Here is a 17,638-nt window from a genome sequence, read left to right on the forward strand (position 1 = left end):
ATCTCTGGACCCTCGATATTTTATTTTTTTGCTGCAGAGTAAGCCAGTATTACAAAAGAAACATCATTCCATTCAGACTATTAGATAGCAAACCAGCAGCATTTGCAAGTTAAGACTTCCTGTTGCGCTTTACAAGACGACCAAGAGCTGTACTTTTCAGATACACCTATTTTAGTACTGCGATGTCCTCAAATGAGGAAGAAAAACAACTCCTTTAATGGTCCTTTATAGAAGTTCAAAGCTTCAAAACTGCATTTGTGCTTCCATCTACATTTTTTGCATGCTGCAGTTTTTACCAGAATATTCTGACATTGTGCTTTTCTACCAACCAGACTGCATGGAAACAAGGCACAATATTGCTTTGTCAAAACTGTAACAAGTCAGAGCCTTAAAAGAAGATATTAAACAACATATGCTTTTTAATTTCCTTAATCTTTCAGGATATCATATAGACACCGTCCACACAAAGTTTACGTAGTTCTACAGGTAAAATAAATATTAAGACACTTTAGAAGAAAAAAATCTTACATATGACAATGGACCATCAGCCTGTTTTCCCTGCATGGCACCACTTAAACTATATTTATGGGCTAAGCTTCATTCATCAGAAAGGAAAACAATCATTTGGAAATCTCAGACCCACCCTTAGGAGTTCAATGGGCTCTACCTGGACAAATAAACATTAAAGCTCAGGTTGCTCTTGAAATCACAAACCAGAATTATGCGCTGATGACGTTAGACCATAGTTTGCCATGTATTTAAGCCTGCACTGCTGAAGAAAAAAAAATTGTTTTCCTTTTCCATGCAGCTATTAGCAGAAAAAAATTTCAGCTGAATCACTCCCCCAAACTCGTTCACGACATAGCTGCACAAATGCTTGTGCCAGCAAGGAGGGAGGGCAGAGAAGTGACAAAGAATGGGTAAGAGCAGCCAGAAGGGGACAGCTTTTCAGCAGTAGTGCCAGCTTAAAGGCATGTCAAACTATGGCTTTAAGCACAAATTCTAAGAATTAGTTCACATTGTAACTAAATGGCCTTAATCATAACCAAACCCACTAATAAAAAGCACAGGTTTTGCAACAGAAAAGGTGAAGATTTCGAATGACTCAAAAGGATGACATTTATTTTTCCAAGCTTAATAAAGAATTCTAGGGATTGTATAAACTTTGGGACAAGAAATTAACATCAACCTTGCACAAAAGATCATCAGTAAGTACCCTCGATCTCTATAAATACCTCAGAGAATGCAAATTACAATAGCTACAGGAACAGAGCATCATCTTAGTGATCACCTCTGACTATCATAAAACCTCATGTTCAAGCTTGCTTGGTGTTGCAACTAAATACTCAGTTACAAGGAGTCATCCTAAGATATTAATTTGCATACAACACTTGAAGCCTGTTCAAGTAACAATTCCCAAGTCAGAAATTCAGTTTCAAGCAAAGCATGCTATAAGCAACAGAAACATTTGCTGCGTTGTTGTTGCAAAGGAAAGCATTCCCTCCAGCACTGAGAGCACTCGCCACTGTAACTTTCGTAAGAACACCCAGCACTTCAACAGGCCTCACAAGCAACTCGGCTTGAGTGAAGTATCTTCCAGTTAATTTAAAACCTGCCTTCTCAAACTACGAAGAATAAAGACGACTATTAATCCCTTCCAAACATGAGAGAGTTCTTTTTGCATTCTACAAATTCTGAAAGTAATGTGGGTTTTTTTCTCAGCTGGAAAATACTATAGTGACATTTTAAATAATATTCTTGTTGCTTCTATATCTGAATAGCACAATAAAGCACCATATTAAGAGATGCCCCTCCCAATTTAGCAAGCTGGTATATTTACAAGCACAGTACAATGCTGTACAGACACACCAGCTCAAGTTTTGAAAACAGAGAAAGCACATCAGCTCTGCACTGAGCTGGAGGTGATGGAATGGGACTCCTTCCAGCTCTACAGCTCGTCCACAGATCTCTCTGCATCACATTCAGCCGCACAGTACAGACATAACCTCAGGAGCCTAAGCAAAATTTCCCTCCACTGCTGCATTTAACAGTCCAAGTAAGAACAAAGAAGTGGTAAGGGAAAAAGGGAAGCATCCCAGGTTTCAAGTAAGAAATATCATTACAGAGAAACAGCTTGTGGCATTCAGTCCCTGAAAGCAGGCAGCACCCGCTGCCTCAGAATTAGGTACAGAAAAAAACCAACATGGAACTACAGGGGCATAAGGAGGGTCTTCTCTCAACCCCACCAGTATACTTCACAGTATATTAAGGTGGTGTTCAGCATCATGCATAAACAAATGTTCTCCCCTCTTATTTAACAGGTAAAACACCCACACTAACTCTTGGCCTAATTGATATCCCTGACATCAAGCTCGAGAAGTTACATACATGCCAAAAATTGTGAACGAGAAATACATTTAGAATTCCACACATCATCAGACTTTCCTTTGCTCTTTTCAAATATAGCCGATTACCCAGTATGGTAATCTGCCCTGCTATTTTCTTTAATCACATACCTCAAAACTGTCTCTAACACTAACACGCATAATATTTTGCCATTTTCAGGCATAACATCCATTCCAATAATTACACTTTCTATGTTACTTTGGCTTATTACTTCACACACTGAGATGGATTTTCACAGACCTTCCATCTACTGCCTGGTCTTCCCCCATCTCTTCCCTGTTAGGCAGCCGGAGTTTAAACCAGCCAATATACGTAAATTGTAGTGATTTCCTTCCAGCAAGAATTGCCTTTCATGTATTAAAACTTAAACACGTAGGTCAGCAGAAGACTGTTTCTTTTTATCAAGGGCCTTTGAGATACTCCTGTTTCTCCAAACATTAGGTCTGCTGTTTGGTAGTTAGTGATTTGGTGAAGTTTCTGCTTTTCCCAAAATAATATATTCATGACCAGGGCACAATCCACCAGCTCTAACAACAAACCGTGATGATGCAACAGTATTTTCCTCACATGGTAAGTGTTTACTGCGACTACTAGGTGATCCGGTTTCACTTCACAGTTCCTTGTAAAAAAACTCAAGCATATATCCAAGCCCCAAGTATACATTAAATATTTTTACTTCCTGGTCTCTTCTAAGACTAAAAATAATTAAATAGTTTTGTTCTTGGGAACGGCACTACTTCATTCCAACATTTTCTTACAGTTATTTTAAAAAACAGCACTGATAAGCTCACTTCAATTGAGTAAAAAAATTCACTCATGAAAAATGAAGTCAAAGCGGCAAGGTTTTTTTCTGCAAGACACAACTTTCTTTAGCAGTGCTGCTACGTAAAATGGAGGGGAAAAACAGGACAGGGGAGGCCATGGACACACCGGATGAAAGCTGCCACGCTGAAAGCACTACAGATACTAACACTTACTACTTGTGGCAGCTATTTTATAGGGACTACAGTTAGCTAAGAACAAAGATGACAAAGTAACAGGAAAAACAGAAGTAATGAAATTAGCTGCCTATTTTGTAAGAGGAAACAGTGGGTACAGTGTAACATCAATGAAATCGAATATGCATGTATTCCTGGCACCGCATCCCTAAAACATCATGTGTCTTTCTGCAAAATTTGGCATGCTCAAGCACCTTCATATTTTTGTAAACTACTCTGCTACTTCATCCTTGAGTCTTCAGAAAAAAACTCAGACACATGTAGCAGTCTCCAGGACTGGTCATAATTAAATGGTCTTTAGAGAAAGTACAAGGAAAAACATCAATATTTACATTCACTAAACCAGTGATTAACTTCTTTTCACCTTACGGTCCTCTTCATGCTAAGCACTGAAGAAACATGGAGAAATCCCATCTCCTGCACCATGGAGCTTACTGCTTATTTACGACCCAAACTAGGCAGACGATCACAACGTACAGCTACTCCTCTGGCTAGCATCTATATGACTCAAACAGAATCTGGAAAACCAACTGTGCTGGTGATGTATATGACGAAAACTTAAGTTTGGTTATTGTATTGGTCTTAGATAACTATATGATTCTGAATCATTTATAGGCACTGCTTTCAAACTTACCAGTCAGCTATGAAAGAGGAAGAAGATTCATCAAGCAGAGCTAAGGGCATAGCACATTGCAAAACATATCCAATGTCTCATTCACCTTACAATCCACCCAAGGGTGAGAAGACAACCTCACTGAGATGAGGAGGTCTCCATCAGAATCTTTGCCTAGCAAGTTGTCTTCTGCAATAGGATCTGTCTCACCTAATGTGTAGATCTTTATACTATGGATGACTAATCTGAATTAGTCACCCAGACTCCCTTTGCAGTAGGAGAGAAATCAGCACTTCTACAGCAAAACTCAGCTCTATTTTAGACTTCTGCATCAAAAGAAAATAAGCATCTCTTTCTCTCCATTAACTAAAAAAGGAATCCTAAATGGTTACCTCAGAAGTAGACATTTACAACATAGATGTGTCAACTTCAGTGAGAGGTCTCCAGCCCCTGAAACACAATGTTGGGGGGGAAGGGGGGGGGGGGGGGGGGGAGGCTCAGAAAGAAAACGGAAGAAAATAAAAAAAGATAATAGAAAATTTAGGATATACCATGGACAATGTAGTGTTAAAAAGTAGTAAGTAAAGGACTGGGAGAATGCAGAAGTAGTAAAAAACAACTCAGCACTAAGAAAAATAAACTTCCATATTAAAAAAAAAGGATAACATACAATAGAATCAAGTTGAAATCCATCATTTAGTATTTTCTCATTTGTTAAACTGAGTGCTGATTGAGCATCTGTTGACTATTAATCGGATACTCTGGCTCAGGAGCTGAGGTCCTGGGACTCTGAGGATGACCTGAATATTCTATTCACTAGGCTTAGTTTGATTTAATCTAACATGGAATGATGGCTTTTGTTAACAGTACTGCTGCAGCCCCACTATTCCCAACCCCTTTGTATTTAAACTGTTCAGCAAACGTTCTAGCAGCGGTGCACATCTGTTCCTACCATGCCTGTTAAGTAAAATAAACCAGTAGAAAATGAGCAGGGAAAGGGGGGTAAGTCTTACGACAGACTGGCTCCCTGTAAGTATGGGACCAGCACTAACAAAGAGGGACAAACCAGGAACACGTTGCACCGCAAACTTAGATTAGTTAAATTGAACCACACCCTATTTAAATTCAGATGGCGAGAGACCTGCTCTTTTTACTCTTCTCCTTCCTGGCTCACACGTTCCTGCATCCCTCCCTTGTGTCAGCGCTGTTTGTGCAACTACACATCGAGCTGGTTGAGGGAGCTGATCCAGCTTAAAACTACTCCCTCCAAGCAGGGTTAGCACTCAGCCCACTCAGCTCTCCAAAGTGGTGCACCACACAAATATTAATGCCAACACATGGCGACCTGGACTCCGGCCCATTGATGTTGCTGTGGAACTGCAGCCTTAGTCTTCTGGCTCAGGGAGACAGGATACAGTTTTCAACCTGTTTGCTTATAGTCTCAATTATCCTTCTTAAAAAAAGAAATCTGTCTTAACATAAAAGAATTACATTAAATGGCATACCAGAGGATCTTCTGAAGGAAGAAAATGAAAAGTAAACAGCTAAAGAAAAACAACCTTTCTCATACCACCCCGCTGCACATGAAAGTAAGAAGCTGAAACAATCCGTGGGTCTTGCAAGAATATGAGGAATGAAAAGAAAGGAAGAAATTGCTACACAGGGGAGAATCTAAGTCACTTATCACAAAATGTCAAGGCATACCCATCATGCATTTTCTCAGCTAACATAATTAAGTCTACCATAGAAAAATCAAAGACAAAACTGAAACTGAAATATCTTGTGTTCTATTTCCTTCTTCCTTCCTGTAGGTTGCAGCAAGAAAGACCATCTCCACTACTGCAGTCTTCACATTTTTTTTGTCTTTCTCCCAGGAAGCAGTGCCAGTCTCTGCTTTGCTGCTATTGCTCCTAATTCTGCCAAACAAAATCAGAATCGAAGTGACTTAATAGTTATCAGTGTCACTGCAGGCCACAATGCTCTGAATAGCAGCAAACTGCAGAACTGAAATAAAATCTTAAAAAAAAAAAAAAGACAACTAGCACAGGCATAATGGAAAGAACAGCAGAGGCATTTGCCAACTGAATGCAAACCTTGAATTCAAGTAATCAATATGTTTGGAAAGTTTTCTTTGCAAACTATGTAGATTGCCTACTATGCCGCCTACCATGCCACCTACCAAGCAAAAGGTGGTGAACGTTTCTTATTCTGCCTAGGTAAGGAAATAGTTCCCAGCTCTGCCTGTTTAGCTCAAATAACTTCTTGAACTTTGCCATTTAACCATAACGTTATTTTCTCATGCTTTACGGTTTCCCCTTCTGTCCAGATAAGATTGTGTCCTTAAGCACACGACATTGACACAACAGTAAGAAATTTAGTATTTGCAATGCAGTGACATCCAGAGGCACCACTTCAGGGACAGGCTGCCCCTGTACCAGGCACCACACAGGCCAAAGGCTCTGCAGGGCAGAGCCTACAATTCATGCACAGAATGAGAAAACAGGTAGACGCAAAGAAAGAGAAATTGAGAGGGAAAATCAGTAGCAGTCAGCAGCCACAGCTCAACAGCTGCAGAGCTTCCATGCTCAGGCTAATGATTTTAACTTCCTTCTTTTGACATTACGTTCTCCTAAGCTAGCTTATCCTAATTTTGCTGACAAACCCCTTTCTAAAGCTCAGTGCCACATGGTGTTTAGTTTGAAGTGACCCCTGCCAAAGATGACAATTTTAGTTAGGCTTCAGGCATTGCTATGTAGCCATTTATTATTTTAACTACTTGCACTGTCTCAGCTTTATCTAGGACTAAATGGCATTAATAAGCAAAAAGAGAGAACGTCACTGTTAATTCAGCCAGTGATGTCAAACTTCTCATTTGCAGACTTGATCCGAAGACCATGTATGCGATGTGTGTGGCATTCAAATTCCACCAAAAGCCGAGGTTTTCTAGTCTGAGATTTTTTTAACCTTGGCTATGAAAGCTTCATTTCCCAAGATAACTAGTATTTATTTGTCCGAGTTCCTCCCCCCCATACCAGAGTTAACACGCAGGTAAAAATAGCCAAGGCATGTAACAATAATGTCAATATTGGTTATTGCCCTGCTGACTGTTTTAGCAGATCAAAACGAGGAACAGAGAAGTCCATCACAGAGGGAAGGGAGGAGGGTGGGAGGAATATAGACAGGGAGAGGGAAAGAGAAGAGTGCAATCAAAAAACGAAGCACCCTAGAAACATAGCAGTGGACAGAAAAGACAACATACTTTTGCTTCTAATAATATTGAATCAAAGAAGACACTTAAGTTCCTTTGTTGCTACTATTGGTCACACAGAGGCCACATTCTTTCCCTGATCCTTATATAAACCCACTGACATCTGTAGATTTTCCGTGAAAAGGAGGTAACAAACACTCAAACCGATTCCCCAGCCCATAAAACATAATTAAGAACAGAACTGTGTAACCCTATAAATAGGGCTAAGAGTAAAAGACTGCTGCTCTGAACTGTGGCTCCATATTTGACTGCTCAGATGGAGAGCTGACATCATTCATTAATACAGTCTATTAACTCTACTCTCCTCTATTAGTTTTTCAATAATTTTGCATCTAGCAAAACAACAAGACCTCCCACAAATATTTGTTCCTATAAAGTTCTCAAAAGTTATGTCAACCACTCAGCTCCTGCTTTGCTCTCAACTCACTGACCTCATCCGTTTCTCCTGTGTCATTTACACCCAAGTTTCCCAGTTATTCTTGTCATTCTACTATTGTTTCAGAAACATTTACTATAACTAGATACTCTTCTATCTCCTGGCATTCCAGTTTGCCCATTTTTATGGCTGAGCTTATTACACTGTTCTAGCTATTGCCCTTCAGGCACTAACACTTCAGACTCCAAGCCACTGTGTTAAGAAAACATACTACTTGATTATGTACATGAAGTCATTTTCCCTAACATCTAATCTACAGCTTTTACACTTGCACTTCTACACACCTTATTATCAGAAACACAGAGTAAGAAAACTCATCTCCCCTGTTCCCCTGCCCCGAGCTTTCCTCAAACGTAACACCTTCCTTTGCTGAAATTCTTCTGCACCACTGATGTCCTACTGTATCTCAGTGAAGAAAACAGTTTTGGTTTCCCTTTGACACCTTAGCTGATAGCCAATATAACTCGGGGGAGAACGCGAATGAAGTGTTTCTTCCACAGAGCATGGAAAAACACCATCAGCTACGCCTGGGATATCTCCCCACCAAAGAGGAGGGGAAGCATAACTAAATGATTCCTCCTTCTAGCTCAGGATTGCACTATCTGGGGACAGCAAGAATTTAATTCACTCCAGCTGACTCCCAGTCCAACCAGCAAACTGTGAGTCGGGGGGGGGCCACTCAGAAGCACTGCCAGCCCCTAACAGCTCCACCAGCACCCCTCTGCAGAAGGGGGGCTGCAAGGGCTTTAGCATTCCCCCACAGGGGAGCACTGCAGAACAGGCTATGGCTCTCATGACAGTAGCCTGGAGTTTTCTAAAAATAATTTAAGCCCACAGACTGAGGATACTTGCTTACTAGGAAAAAAAACCCCAAACCTATCTTACAGATAGTTTTCTCTTTGTTATTAATTTTTTAGAGTCTCCCAATTTCTGAACTATGAACTTAGAAATTCAACCTGTGCCTCCTACAACACAACCAAGACTTCATCAAATGCCAGGTTCAGAAGGAGGATGCTTCAGTGCTCCCTGCCATCCCCAGAACAAATGCTCAACATCAGTCACTCTCTCACAGTCCGAGGTTTGCAGGAACCTCCCAAAACCTCAATGCCATTTTCTGCATCACCTGTCTGATACCATTCTGCTAAGACTGAGCTCTTCCCAGAAAGCTGCTGCAGCACCACAAATTTTCCACAATTTCTAGACAGGACGTTACCCTAGGTCCCTGGATTTGCAATGTAATACAAAGAAAGTACAAAAGTCACCAGAAATGCCTGCATACCGAATACACGAAAAACAAAGCAAGCCTTCAATTTCAAACCATTTTGTTCTTACCCAATCCCCAGTCATCTTCTCCTGAGCAAATGTTTATTGCTATCACTCAAACCAGTACAGATCATTGTATGTTCCTATTGCACATTACAAAATTTAACTTTGCTTACCATGATATCACCATTGGTTGCTATGGAAATTGCTATACTACCATCCTCCAGATTTTTTTACCACTGAAGTATTTTGGCAGACTGCTTTTAAGTGTCAGAGTAACAAGAGAAATCATAAATGTTTATTCTCCCATAACTCTTAAAACGGTGCTTTATAACAAAAATCTGCTAGTGAGTGAGTACACACTTGGCTTCAAATGTGTAGCTCTGGACAGGGATGGAATCACAACTTGCTCGTTCATTTTTTAGGGAGAAAATAAAGTACATTATGAAAACAATCTTCAGTTTTTAAAATATTATTTTTTAAGTGGAAGATCAAGATAGGAAAAAAAACCTCAGGTCCCTCCAAGTTCTCTCAGTTTCTCTTTTTCACTTCCTAGTTGTTGTTTTGTTGTTTTTTTTTTTAACTAGTGCAAAACAAGGCCTTCAAATTAGGAAGGGAGCCCTCATTAGACTCGTCAAGAAGTCGTCTTTTTGTAAGATTACGTGTTGTAGTGATTCCATCTGTGGCTACAACTCCTACCCCAGTCTCTGTACATTATTAACGTGACATATATTTTCACATACTGCACATGTGAAGCCGGCAGGGTCCCTCGCGCAGGCTCCGGGCCCCGCACACCCCAAGTCAGCGGGTCCCCAGGAGGCTGACCCCCCGCCTCCGACCTTGCCAACATCGCCTCTCCCAACAGCTTCAGCAATTATCCGCTGCCTAGGCATGAGTCACGAAAACTGGATGCCCGCGTTCCCACTACCCATCCCCACCAGGTCGAACATCGCCACCACCACCAGAAGAAAAACCAAACGAAAAAGCAAACTCTGACACGCGCAGAAAGTCCGATTTAACCCAGATATCGCATGAAACGACACAGTGGGACTTCGGCACGGCCGAGAGCAAGGACTCAAAAATGGACCTCTGCGATTAGAGCTGCTGGAGGGGCGGCGCAGCCAGCACGAGCGGGGCTACGGTGCTATTAAAAAAAAACCAACCCAAAACAGCGAAAAACAAACCAGGGGCAGCTAGACGCGACCCTGCAGCCCAGGCAGCGCTACGGGACCGGTGACCGATTCCTCCCGGCGGTCTGGGGGGCGGGGAGGGGGTGTCGCTGCGGCCGAGGAGGCCGAAGCGGAGGCGGCGGCGGGGGAAGGAGGCGGCGGGGCTGGCGGGGCGGCAGGCCGCGCACCGCCTCCGCCGCTCGCCGGGCCCAGCGCCCCGGCTCCGGCGCAGGAAGGCGAAAGCGGCCCGCGGCGGGGCGCAGCCCACGGCCCGGCCAGCCCCGGTCCCGGCGCGGCGGCAGGACGGCGGTGACAGCTCGGCGGCGGCGCGGGCGACGGGCCCGGCCGCGGGTCTCACCCACCTGCTGGGGGTCCGGGCCTGCCCTCCGCCCCGCGGCGAGGCCGCTGGCGCGCTGCCTGGCTGCGAGGGCCGGCGGCCCGGCGGGCATGGGCCGCGTCCGAGGCGGGGCGCCGCGGCCGGGGCTGCGCTGACAGCGGGCGGCGAGGCGGCGAGCTGCGGGCGCTCCGACTGCCTCCAAAATGGCGGCGGCCCCGCTGCTGCCCAGAGCCGCGCGCGGGGGGGGGGGGGGGGGGAAGAGGGAGGGGAAGAGGGAGGGGAGGGTGGGCGGGCGGAGGGGAAGGAGGGGCGGGGCCGGGGCGGGCGGGGCCGCGCGCGCCGGGGGCGGCACCCTGGGCCGGGGGGCGCGGCGAGGCGGGGTGGGCGGGGCCGCGCCCCGGGCCGGTGGCGGCGGGAAGGGAACTGGGACCGGGACCGGGACCGGGACCGGGACACGGGGCCGCCCCCCCCCACCCCCCCCCCCGGCCTCGGGGACGGGTCACAGCCCGGGACAGCGCTCTGCGGCAGGGGGGACGGGCACCGGGCCCCCGGGGGGGGTGGCCCGTAGTCTCGGGGGACGCAGGCCCAGGCCGGGAGGAGGGCAGGGACGCCGGGCCCGGGGCGGGAGGGGGAACGTGGGGACAGCGGGACCCCTTCTGTGATCACTGCCTTCAAGTAAAGGGGGGAGGGGGGGAGACCCCTTGTTCCCCACCCAGCAGCGGTGGGGACGGCCCTGGGGTCACTGGGAGTAACGCCGGGGGGAGGAAGGGAGAGAAAGGCACTGTCATGGGGCTGGGGGTGGTTAACGCTGGGGCGGCTCGTGTCCAGGGAGGTGGGGATGAGTGTGGAGAAGGGAGGGAGTGTGATGGGGAAAAGGAGGAGAAGGAAAAACGGACGACCCAAACGATAGAAGCAAGCAGTACTGGGGAGAAAGATACCTCTTAGTCATGCTCGCTTGCTGGGTTAAGTAGGTTTTATTGTTGCCTTGCCCAGATTTGTCTTCCAACCTGAATAAACTGCTTTCTAATTGCCAGCATTGTACAGGAACCCAGGAGGAACTGATCCAATTCTTCTCTCAATTCCGAAGTGAATTCCTGCCATTAGATTTACCGCTACGCCTCGTCTTCTTCGCTACTCTTACGCAGGCCTTGACCCTGCAAATATTAACACACACGGTTAAAATTTAACAGGTACCTGTCTGCTTCAGAACCTACACACAGACCTGCTGTGGAAGCGCCTGCTGGAAGAGCCATGGTGGCAAACATGCCCAGAGGATGGAGATGGTAACAAGGGAAAATGCAGATTTTGTCAGCAAGGCATGTGAGAAAATAAACAGTTTTGTACTGCCCTGTTTACACTATAGGAGTTTTGCCGCAGAAATGCCACCAAAAATTTCACCCATGACTAAATGGGCAACATTTCCAGTTTATGCCCGTTTTTCTACCGTAAGGGCTTGAAGGCAAGGGCTCCAAGAGTTTATACGGTACCCAGTATGGTAATTAACACTTTGTTGGCCATTAATAAGGAAAAAAAAGTACAACCTCAGAAGTTTCATTTCTCTATTTTGTCTATTGGAGGGTAATGAGCTTATAAAGCATTTTTTGTGGCTTATTGTGGCTTCCGGGGACACGACAACGGCTATCCAAGCAAATTCCCAAGTCTTCCAGCCACCCCCAGAGCGTATTCATTTCCACCATGTAGCGCAGGAGGGACGGGGCTGCAGACCCTGTCTTCTCCAGCTGATTACTAGAGTACCAATCTTGGAACAGCTTCCTTCTTTTCTCCTCCAGCCCCACGAAATGCACTAAAATACAGATTAACTATCTGGGCTTGGCAGCGAGCACGGGCTCAGGCTGCCAGCTCACCTCTCCCCAGCCAGGACACAGGCAGGTACAAGAACAAGGAGAACTACTGAAGTTAAGGAAAATAACCTGCGGGTCTGAGACCCTGGTTGTTTTACAAGGACAGCTCTTTTCTACTGCGAACAAACTGCTGGTCTCTTCTGTGGCTACTCGTGCTGACATGCAGATGCTGAATACAGGTATGACCTCTTTCCTGTTCAAACAGATATAAAAATCAGTGTTTGCCTACTTGTGCACGTATGAAAATACACTAATTTTAGGTTTCACATCCTTTGCTGTTGTTAAAATCCACACCGGGATGTAAGTAATGAAAAATATTATCATGTTATTGTCCTCTTACCAATGTTTCAGCTTTCCTAAACAGGAAGAAGCTGATCATTTAGTGTCCTTCCTCCAACCGCTTTAGCATTTCCAGGGCAATTGTTTATTGAAATTCATGCTGTCCATATTCAGTGTACTTAAAAACATCCATCTTGAATGATCTTACAATTATTTAGTTTCTAATACAGAAAAAATATATTCCGAAAGGACTGCCTCTTTCACAGTTTTATAGTAAGCTTCCTAAGGATTTTTACCATTTTGTCCTAAGCCATTACGGTGATCTCACCAGGTTACAGAAACGTGGATTTACTTTTAAATCCTAATGCCTGTGAATAAGGAACATGTTTGCTGTTTACGTGGTGTTTTCTATCAGTCTGGATTCCCCACTGATCGTTTAAAAAATCACACAGAACAAAGAGAAAGAAGGAGCAAGGTACAACAGTGCCAGCTCCGCTTAAATAACAGTAACTCAAGCGCTGGGACAGAGCCGCTATTCTGACCAGTGACCTCAGTTCTCCCCGTCTTCGAGAGAGATTAAGCAGCTGAGTCTGCCTGCCATTGTGCTGTGTCAAAAAGTCTTGTAGAATAGCAGCTCAGCCACAAGCTCTCTGAGATAGCAAAGTTGTCATTCTGCTAATTTGTATGCCATTTAGCATATTGCTGATGCTAATAATAATGGATATGGACAATTTAGAAACAATCCAAATTGTGTAAGCAGGCAACGTATAAAACTCATTCTCGCAGGTGGCCAAACAGGCGCTCGTCGAAGGGCACAATAAGAATTCACCCCGCTGCTCCCAACGACAGCCTGTGACTGTGATTTCATTACCTGCGCTGTTGCCGAACTGTACCTAAAGCCTTCAAACCAACACCACGGCCGGTCCCGGGGCAGTTAGCCCTGCTTTCGTCGGGCTTGCACCCCAGGTATTAGCATGTGTAATTGCGTCTTTGTCCTGCATATGCAAACTCTCAGTCTTTGGACTACAAGGCTGGTGAACACTGTCTCACTTTTTTTCTACACATGGATCATATATTTCACAACCAAAGCTATGTCGTTAACATACACCTCTGAGCTTGAAAAGCTGCCACTCTTTAGCTCAAATAACTGATTTACACATCAAGCAGTCAGGACATATTAAATCGTGTTTTGTTGTGTGACTTGCTGGACTACTAGCTAGTGAGGGTTCATTCCTTTCTTTGAAGCATTGAACCCTGTTCTAAGGAAGTTTTGATTCTGAATTTGAGGTTCAGTGAAAAAGCATAAAAAACAGAGTTTTTGTCAGAAATCCAAAGATCACTGCAGTGAAGACTTGGGCAGAGTACAGCTACTTGTATCTTCAGACCTTCAGCGCAATGAGCATTTCAGGTTTCAGATGCTGAGCACAGCTCTCCAGTTCTGGAATCAAAGGAATGAGTCTGAGCCTTACTAAGATTCACACCTAGAGTGGGATTAGGCACACATCTTGCTAGGAGGCTGCATGACCAGAAATAGGATGTTGATGATCAAGAATGCTGGGCTCTATTCTTGGCTTCGAAATGAAGTGTGATCTAGTGCCTAGAACAGACATTATATCAGGATCGCCAAGCTACAGTTTTGACATTAATTCTGAGAAACACTGAAGGGAGGAAGGGAAGAGTCTTAGTCGTTCTACTGGAGTCATAGGCTCTTTTCCTAAATATAATTTGTGTGTTAGGTTTTCCAAACACCAAGAATTATATTTGGCTGCCTTTTGGGGCAAGTTATAAGGCCTTGTTCAAATAACAAAGCCCTGAAGTGCACAGAATATAAACAGCAATCAGAAGTGAGGCTGGCGAGCTAACATTTCTTGGCTTACAGCATATTGCACGTTCCTCTAGTCTGCAGGGTATTTATGTTTCTCCTCTTGTCTGGGGAATATTATCCTGACTGGCAATGCAAGAGAAAAGGCAGACGAACTGAATCTGAATGCAAAATATCCTGCAAAATCTGGTAGGCCGGCTGCTCTTGAGAGCTCTGATGCAAAAGATAATTATAGATGAAAGTGTAGCAACCGCTGTGGTTAAGGTTGCGAAATGTTCTATTTACTCAGGTTGCTTAGGAGCCGTGCAAAACCGACATGCTGGCCCTGTGCAGCACAGTATCTCCAGCAAGGCCGGAGCTTTGGAGAGGATCAGATCTGCAGCGTTCTCCAGTTCTGCAGAACCTTTATTGCCCAAATATGGTCCAGGAGTATATAGGCGCTTAAAAGGCTAGAAATTGCAGGCCTGTGATTAGCTGCTTCGTAGAGACCGAAAGCTCAGAAGGTCCAGCCCTCCACGCTGAGCAGATTAAATTCTCTTGCAGAAAATAACATTTTGCAGCTTTCTCTGCAGAAGTCCGGAGGAGCACAAGACCAGCACCCTCCCCATCCCTCACAAAAGGGCTGCAGAGCCAGATACCTATCAGGGCTTAAAGTCTTCCCTGTTTTTGTTTCAAGACAAGCAGAGGAAATTAACTATAAAAGCTCTTGTGTTTAGGCAACATTAAACCAAAAATACTCTGGGGCACGTCCTCAGCTTGTGTAAATTGTCAGGAGATATCAAAGTAAAGATCAAATGCGAGGCCTTCCCTCAGATATCCTGTGTGTGTTATGACACAGCAGCTACATGCGGTCAGAAATTGTTTTCCAAACAGTAGCATAGTGCAGTGCAGTAATACCATGGTTAGGCTAATGATGCGGTAGGACCATCACATATTGTGCTAACCAGCATCACTCCTTGTCTTTTTTTTTTTTTTTTTGCACTTCTTTGATTACCTTGACGTGCTGTTTCTTCATGCTTAAGCCATATAATCTCCTTGTCTGGACTGTATTGCACCTTGCTAAATGTAGCTGTGGCCCATTATTAGGGTGCAGAGGTGCTACACTAACAAATAATTAATTGTAATATTAACTGTTAAGTAATAATGATTATTATTTATTATAGGTTCTCAGCATACAGTATCTAAAGAATTTTTGTTATGGTATGCTATGTTACTTGTTTAATATTAATGTTATGTCCAGCCATATAGCTGTCACAATACCTGCACATAAGGAGAAGCTCTTTAGTCTTCCTATTGTTGAAGACTTTCTTCATCAGCCAATTTCGCCACCACGATCGTATGAAATGTTGGTGAGGTCTCTGCAGAAGTCCAGCATAAGAGACACATCTACTTTGGTCCTACTGACAATCTCAGAAAAATCCTAATACATTTTTCTTCCTTGCTAAACATGTAAGACAAGTTATCAAAGAAAACAAGTGGAAAAAAAATCCCACCAAGCTTATAGCTCATTCTTGCCAGAAAAGGGGCATGATGAAAATATAAGAAAAATAACCTGAATAAAAAATACTGGACATTTTTTGCCCCATAATCCTTTGTCCCTTAATAAAAATCACCTTTAATCTTATTCAAAGGGGTCTCATATAGTGGATTTCACTGCAGCCACACATACATTACTGGCTTGCCAAGCAGAAGAAAATTTACTGTGAATAGAAAGGGTAATGGAAGTACTTGTAACATCTGAGAAGTATAAAACCGATAGCTGAAAGACTTAAATTAATATTGAAACACACACCTTTACTCCGACCAGGAAACTATCATAGGCACAAAGTCAGCACAGACCCAAGATCTCTCGTTCTCTCTTCTCAGAGGCAATTTCCAGGAGTTGTATTGCAGGACAGGCAAGTATTAGAATCCTAAAATAAGTTTTCAATTTATCAGTATATTGGACATATAGCCAAAGGACAGGACACAAATTCATCTATAGGAGTGAGAGGATCTCTCTCTGTGTATCTACCAATTAAAGTTAATAAGGCAGATTCTCCTCTAAAATAACGTAAATCTGAAACAATTCTATTGGTTTTGACAGAACTACCCCCAATTTGTACCTTTGGGCCATGATGTAGGTTATCAAGGAAGCACACAGAAATGTGTGCATCTGTTCCCATAAAATTAGACAAGAAAACTTTGGGTTAGCCCAATAAAGAGGCTTTACGGAAAGCTCACATGGCTAATGTCACGACTGAGGTTACTGCTTGCGTGAGCGAACACCAGCTTCTCCATCACGTAACTCAGCAGACAAACTTCTCTCAGAGGCATGGGGCGCAGGTGGGACACTGGGAGAGGCAGTCAGTATAAGCCTGTCTTAAGCTGGTGCTGCTGCAGACTCTTTCTCCTTCTTAGGCTTTCTCTTTACAGTGGCCCTAGTGCTTATGTGCTCCATGACTGAAACGGGCTGAATGGTAGCCTAGCAATAAATAAGCCAAAAAAAAAGAAAAGAGAAAGAAAAAAAAACGTGAACGGGTTTTAGCCAGCCCCTCAGGAAATCTGCCACGGAACTGCTACATATCACCGATATTTTAGCGTTTCCTAGCTGTCACTGTCCTCCCACCCCGAGCGCTGAAGAAATATGAGAAGGAAGCAGCTCGTGCCAGAGTTCATGTGCCTCAAATCTAACCAAAATGAGCACGTTAAGGTCCGAATTTACCCTTTGCCATTCACTTTGGCCAACATCCACCCCGTGCCGAGCACGGCTCTGCTGGACAACCCCTCCGGCCCTCTCGGCGATGCGGGCGGGGGGTCAGCACGCCCAGGCCGCCCACTGACACCGTTCCCAGCCTGCGTGAGTCCACGGGCCGGGACCAGCCGCGGGCACCAGGCCCAGCAGCGGGCACCGGGACCAGCCGCGGGCACCGGGCCCGGGCAGCCGCCCCGGTGGTGCCAGGCCGGCCCGAGCTGCCGCCCGTGGCGAGCAAGGGGCGGAGGGCTGAAGCTCTGGGGAGCGGCAGGGTGAGGTGGGTTTAGCGGCGGCCACGTCTCCCCCCGCGCCGTGTTCAGGCGGGCCCGCCGGCTCCGGTCGCGGCCGACGCCCTCCATGCCACCCGGCCCGCGGGGCCGCTCTGCCCGGCCGGCAGCCGTCTCGATGGTGGGGGCGGCGGGCGCAGGACCTCCGGGCCGCCGGGGGGCGC

At 45.0% G+C, this 17,638-nt stretch overlaps 1 protein-coding gene and 1 long non-coding RNA gene across 6 annotated transcripts in view; both read right to left on the bottom strand.

Moving 5' to 3' along the window:
* Positions 1-11,450, bottom strand: part of PPP6R2 (protein phosphatase 6 regulatory subunit 2) — a 122,614-nt gene extending 111,164 nt beyond the window's left edge. Inside the window, exon 1 of one of the 4 annotated variants that reach the window (XM_069801435.1) lies at positions 11,429-11,450. The gene's annotated coding sequence lies outside the window, so the exon portion shown is untranslated. Of the gene's footprint in view, positions 1-10,515; positions 10,710-11,428 lie in introns of those variants that run through there. The other 3 variants (XM_069801436.1, XM_069801433.1, XM_069801437.1) reach the window with 3 other exon arrangements.
* Positions 11,451-13,672: 2,222 nt separating this feature from the next.
* On the bottom strand, positions 13,673-17,569 carry LOC138688899 (uncharacterized). 2 transcript variants are annotated; one of them, XR_011327684.1, is made up of 4 exons: positions 17,158-17,569; positions 16,677-16,917; positions 16,246-16,366; positions 13,673-15,811 (listed from the first exon to the last, which is right to left on the bottom strand). It is a non-coding gene; the product is annotated as an uncharacterized lncRNA (long non-coding RNA). The 2 variants fall into 2 exon arrangements; XR_011327683.1 differs by lacking the exon at positions 13,673-15,811 and having other exon boundaries at positions 16,227-16,366.
* Between the last annotated feature and the right edge of the window lie 69 nt (positions 17,570-17,638).

The sequence above is a fragment of the Haliaeetus albicilla genome, chromosome 14 (assembly GCF_947461875.1).
Source record: "Haliaeetus albicilla chromosome 14, bHalAlb1.1, whole genome shotgun sequence".
Taxonomy (NCBI): domain Eukaryota; kingdom Metazoa; phylum Chordata; class Aves; order Accipitriformes; family Accipitridae; genus Haliaeetus; species Haliaeetus albicilla.